This window comes from Aegilops tauschii, chromosome 1 (genome assembly GCF_002575655.3).
Source record: "Aegilops tauschii subsp. strangulata cultivar AL8/78 chromosome 1, Aet v6.0, whole genome shotgun sequence".
NCBI lineage: Eukaryota > Viridiplantae > Streptophyta > Magnoliopsida > Poales > Poaceae > Aegilops > Aegilops tauschii.
Window position 1 is genome coordinate 472405564 of NC_053035.3, and position 6532 is coordinate 472412095.

The 6532-nt window shown below is 43.5% G+C and overlaps 1 long non-coding RNA gene across 1 annotated transcript; it reads right to left on the minus strand.

Annotated features, from left to right (window-relative positions):
* Positions 1-473: 473 nt before the first annotated feature.
* LOC120965309 (uncharacterized) lies at positions 474-5346 on the minus strand. The gene is made up of 2 exons (XR_005758009.2): positions 4801-5346; positions 474-693 (listed from the first exon to the last, which is right to left on the minus strand). It is a non-coding gene; the product is annotated as an uncharacterized lncRNA (long non-coding RNA).
* Positions 5347-6532: the final 1186 nt, after the last annotated feature.

Sequence of the window (6532 nt, forward strand, 5' to 3'; positions counted from 1 at the left end):
ATCGGGCACTTGAGCCTTTTTTCCCACATGCATCTGTTTTGACGAGAGTCAGGCCCTAGAACGTGCGCTAAAAAAATCATCTAAGCGCTCAACCTGGCGCTCCTGCGTTGGAAAGTGAGACTCCTCCACCGATGCTTATTGATTAATCTTTTTCTTAAATGCTACAAGCGCCCAAACAAGCGCCTACGCATTGAAAATGCCGTAAGGGCATGTACAACGGGGGCGCTTACGATGGGCACCAGGGTTCGATTCCCTCCCGATTTGGTCAAATCCCCCCCGATCCCAGGATTTGGGCTGGCATCGATGCCCAGGCTGTCGTCGGGCGCTTCTCCTTTTTTTTTTCTGCGCGATCCTTTTTCTCCGTACCAATCTGGCACCGGGCGCTCCTTGGAGCGCTACAAATCTGCAACGGCTCAACGACCTCAGCTGGTCTTTGCTGAACGGAGCCAGCTATACGCAACTAACTTACCTGATTTTCTTTTGCAGCTACACAAAACATATATTGCTTGGTTCAAAAAAAATATGTTTTCTTTCTCTTCACGCACAAAAATAATCTACAATAAAATATGGAGGTCGTTTATATCTATAATAATTCTCCATGAGACCTGAATACTTACAATAAAAAAATGCCAAAAATGAAATGCATGTGAATGTGAAGCTGGTTCAACACGGGAAAAATTCCGATCTTCAAACCTGAAAGCACGATGAGTTAGCAAGAAAAAAAATCAATTAACTACAACCATTCATTCAGTCATACGGACTAACTAAATCGTGCATGCAGTGCTGACTAAATCATGCATGCAGTCAAGCTATCTCATTATATATAGTCCTACTTGCAGGTTCCAGTTGCACGCACATCTCGAAATTATCTGGTCACACACAAGACTATCCTGCTCATATCTCACACAAGTTTTTGTTCACGATTTTCTAATGAATCCGTTTCAGAACGATTTGTTCGCTTCCGCTAGCTCCCAGTATGAATATCCGGAGATGTATCCACCTCCTAATTATCCAGTAAATTTGTCTTCCCAACCACATATGTCCCAACATTTTGATTCAAGTGGATATTATGGCTATGGTTCTACTCCGAGTATGCAGCACAATGCTACCAATGGCCAGGGCGACGATGACAGCGACGACGACGACGACGACGACGACGACGACGACGACAATGCAGAAGATACCCGAGGCCGGCGTCTAGCTTGGACCGAGGACGACAACATTAGACTGGTGAGTAGTCAACAAGTATTTTTATGGCTGTAGTTTTATTAAAATGTCTAAATAAATTTTTATTTATCACTAAGCCGTTGATAATAAAATCATATTAATATTAGCGCTTCATTAGGAAAAATCCATCTATTCCACATTTTTTATTTTAGGAACAAGTAGAAATATAATGAATGCATATTACTCATTGGCACTTGATTAAATAATTCCACCGGTTCAATATTGAAAACATTATATTTTTTTCCTTCGAGCAACTAGTAGACATTTTTTTTCCTTCTAGTACCTTCTACAGACATATTTTTTGAACGTACTTGTAGTAATATAATCAATTTTCACGCACATTAACGCTTGGTAGAATAATTCCATTATTTCCTTACTTAAAAAAATTATAATCTATTTCTTGAAGTAACATTTAGGCATATAATTTTTTGGTTGCAGATAAGTGCTTGGTTGAATAACTCCATAGACTCCATTGATGGAAACAACAAAAAGGGAGAGGTGTATTGGAAGAATGTCACGGAGGACTACAATAAAAACAGTCCGCCCACCCGGAGGAGAAACAGTAAAAACTGCAAGGACCATTGGGGTAAAACTAATAGGAAAGTTGTAGCTTTTCATGGAGTTTACTGCAGGCTAAAAGATGCCTATGCAAGTGGGCAATGCGACTTACAGCTTGTCCAGAAAGCCTTGGCCATGTACAAGAAGGAGAAGAATCAAAACTTCACACTATTGTACTGGTGGGAGAAGGTTAGGGTCCACCAGAAGTGGAGTAGGCACTCCGAGGAGGGTAAAGGCAAAGGTAATGGTACAATACAAACCCAGATGGAAAAAGAAACTCGCCCCGATGGAACCAAACTGGCGAAAGGAAAGAAGAAAGGAAAAGTTGAAGATGACAACTCTTTTGGAACACTAACACACGATGATGTTCAATTATACCATGACACACAAGCATTACGAGCATCGTCGCAAGAAAAGATGGCAGAGGTGCACCTTCGACTCTCCAGAGATAAGCTTGAGATTGGCAAGACAAGAGAGAGAATCAAAATGTCTAGTACCTACAAGGAACTCATAATGGCCGATACCTCACACATGGATGAGTATCAAAAGAGTGAACACCAACGGGCACTAAAATTTTTCAGTGACCAACTATTTGGAGGAAACTAATATAAAACAATCATAAATCAATTTTAGCATATTATTTTCATTTTTAATATAGCACTTTAATTATCTTTTCCATTTACTTTATTATGTCAAAAAAATTGTTTACTTTGTTCCATACATTGGTACTAGTAGAATACCAATGTATCATGTAATTTGAGATTTTTTTATTCAATAACACAAGTTCTGTACCAGCCAATGTTTTGTAACTCTATTTCTAAGGAATAAAACTCTCTCTTTTTTAGCCATGGTTGGATTGTCTTTTTTTTATTTTTCTTAATGATGACCTTGTGTACATATGGGCAATTTTTTTTTGTACGTTTGGGCTGTGGGAAACGTAAAAAATAAATGGAAAACAGATGACCACGAGTCTCCCTTTCTATTTAGTAGGGGGTCGTTGCTGAATTGTTGGAATGGATAGTAGATCTTATCTTTCAACCTACCACCACTTACCTGGTACTCAACGAATTCCTCCAGCTGCTCCCCAAAAAATTCCTCCTCTGCAATGACCCAATCTTCGAGCTCCACATCTGATACATCAGATGATGATAGTACCGGCATCATCTTCCGTGATCTCACTGCCGAGCAAAGTGACGAGGAATTTGATCAGCGTTTCGCCGCCACAATGGATTCTCAGATTGAAGCTCAATTATTTGGTACTGGTCGTTGCCGTCGCAGTGGGCGCCGACGTCGCCGCAGCGGTGGAAAGAGAAGATATCTAGATAGAAATCGTGAGGCGGGCAATGAACTTCTTGTGGCGGATTACTTTTCTGCCAATCCGGTGTACACTGATGCTCAGTTCCGTCGCAGGTATCGGATGCGGAAGCCCCTATTTCATCGCATTGTTCAAGCTCTTCAAGACTGGTCGCCAGAATTTCGCCATAGAAGAGATGCGCTCAACAGAAGCGGATTCACACCTTTGCAGAAGTGCACAACAGTCATGAGGATGTTGGCATATGGGTGCTCTGCCGATTTTATTGATGACCATCTACGGATTGGAAATAGCACAACACTAAAGTGCTTGCAAAAGTTTGTTGAAGGCATCAACGAGATATTTGGACCTCAATACCTTCGTCGACCGACACCTGAAGACATTGATCGAATACTTCAAATAAACGAAGCACGTGGCTTTCCGGGCATGTTGGGAAGCCTTGATTGTATGCACTGGGAATGGAAAAACTGTCCCACTGCATGGAAGGGACAGTTCACACGCGGTGATCACGGAGTCTCCACAATGATGCTTGAAGCGGTGGCGTCTCAAGACTTGTGGATATGGCATGCATTTTTTGGTGTTGCTGGATCAAACAACGACCTCAATGTGTTGAATCAATCTACTTTGTTCACCAACGTCTTACAAGGCCGAGCTCCTGCAGTTCAATTTACAGTTTGTGGAAGCGAATATAATATGGGATATTATCTGGTGGATGGAATATACCCAGAATGGGCTGCGTTTGTCAAAACAATTCCACTCCCTCAGAATGAGAGGGACAAATGTTTTGCACGACGTCAAGAGGGGGCAAGGAAAGACGTGGAACGAGCATTCGGAGTTCTACAAGCTCGATTCGCCATTCTGCGAATCCCAGCACGGTTCTGGGAGAGATCATTACTTAGTAAAATCATGTATGCATGCATCATAATACATAACATGATAGTCGAGGACGAGAGAGATACATATAGGGTCCGCTACGACTTTAATTCGTACGACCAAGGGTGTAATCCAATTCCGCCAGTACAACCAGAGCATGGACCAATTGATGGCTTCACCGATCTCCTGGATAGAAATGCTGCTCTTCGTGACAGACGACATCACATCCGGCTGAAGAAAGAATTGGTGGAGCATATATGGCGTCGATTTGGAGATGGTCAAGGGAACAATTAGATGTACCATTTAGAGCTATTTTAGTGTGCGTGCTATTTATTTTTCTCGAGATTTTATATTCTAGTTTCTTCATAATGTAATCTCAGCTCATTCACCTAGGGTTTATTTCGAATAACATATTTTTCATTACTGATTCCAAATGATGTGCAAAGTTCTCTCAAAGCTATGTATCAGGTTTTGTATAGGTTACAACAGACTCAACCTTTCAAAGTTCTTAAGATGTGGATGTTCATACGGAACTATCCCCAGTGGAATGCGATGTACTGTCAAGTCAAACAGCCATGATTTATATAAGAAATTGTTGTTCTTATTCGAAGCTCTACTCCCTAAATTTCTTTTTAGACTATGTGAATTCAGGATCAGTCAGTTTGGAACCTGTCAAAACTGTATATCAACACATATTATTCTCCTACGATAATTAAAATTTCCCTCAGGAAGAACATGACGGACTCAGATCACCATACACACATGTGTGCATCTCGGCAGCAGTCAACTCAATTTACCAGCGATTGGTACAGCAATCGGTAGGGAATTACCTCAGATGTCGGGTAAGCTTGTTCATCTTGAACGCGCATATTGTACGCGCGCAGCAATTGGTACATCAATCGCCAAGAGCTCCTCCGGCCTCGTTCCCATGGGGGAAGGCGCGGCTGCTGCCTCCTCTGCTCCACGGCTCCCTCCCCTCCCGTCCGTCAGCGCCGCGGTAGCTCCTCCGGCTTCGTCTCCATGTGGGAAGGCTCGGCTGCTGCTGCCTCATCCGCTCGCGCACCGCCCTCTTCATGTCCGTCGGCCTCGCCGACAGCTGCGCCGGCCTCGTCTCCATGGGAAGGAAGACGCGGGCTGCTGCCTACTCCGCCCCCGCGCCGCCGTTTGCCGTGGCCGGCATCTAAGGGTGTGGGAGTTCGGCCTGGAGTTCTCCTCCGGCTCGCTGGATCTGACGAGGGTCAAGGGTGTGGAGAGTTCGAGAGAAGGGAGCAGAGTGAGCTGAGCTGAGAGCAGAGTGAGTTGAGTGAGGACTGGTGCAGCTGACCGGTTCGTGTTCGGTTGGATCGGTGGGCACCGATGCTTGTTTCCTGCGTTGGAGAGGCCGGTTCCGAAAGGAAAAATATATAGATAAGCGTCCAATCTAGCACTCCTGCGTTGGAAGCCCATACTTTTACACCAGTGCTCCATCGTAATTTAGTTTTATTTTTTACATAAGCGCCCACACAGGCGCCCCTGCATTGAAGATGCCCTAATGAAGCTACTAAGGGCATCTACAACACGGGCTCTTAGGCCAGGCGCTAGGATGTTATTCCTGGCCATTTCTGCTTAGGCTGGCGTCGATGCCAAGCTTGTCATCGGACGCCTCATTCCTTTTCTTCTCGCACGATCCTTTTTAACAAGCGTTGGAGATTATTTTTATGCGGAAAATCAATTAAGTTGGCGCCCAAACAAGGGCTGCTACGTTGGAGGAACAGACTCCTACGTTAGCGCTACTTTCCTACTTAACATTTTTTATTTCCTAAGCGCCTAAACAAGCGCCCCTCCAATGTAGATGCCCTAAGAAAACTCTAGGCAAACTTCGTCAAAAATTAAAGAAGCCGATCACCATTTTTTTTCTAATCCCAGTACCGTACCTATGGTGAGGAGCTATTCGAGCAAAGCAACTACATTCTCCGTCGACGTAACACTGGCCTGAGCCGAAGTGGGCGACGACTTTTTGTTCTGAAACCAGTTAGTTAAATCAGTTGTCTAAGTTGGCAATGACCTACCGGCCGACCACCAACCACAAAACATCTTCATCGATCTCTTCAATTTTATTCAGTCAAATATATAGTACTAGTGACGATCAAGCAAAGTCCACTGTAACCAACTCTTTGTTTCTACCTATCAATGAATGATAAGCATTCAGCGTAACCACAAAAAAAAAGTATCACTCACGACGCATGTACATATTAATTTGCCTCAACTAGATCATAGCAAGCTTCCATCTACTGCTAGTGACACTCTGATAAAAGTCCATGCATGTCATGTAGACGTACGTATCTGAGCTCCAAAACATGCAAAACGGTATATGTCAGCAACTTGTCACTGATAGTGGTACAAAGGAAATCTGTAAATCTTCTTTCCCGACGTTGATTACTATCTTTGCTGAATTTTCAGCTACTCGGTCGCACATGGAAGGGTGGCGTTAGCTTTTGGCATGTTCCTGTTGGATTATCCCAAGTTGGCCAAAAGGACCTGAACATATATGTGTGGTGCACTGGTGCCAGTAATTGATAGTAA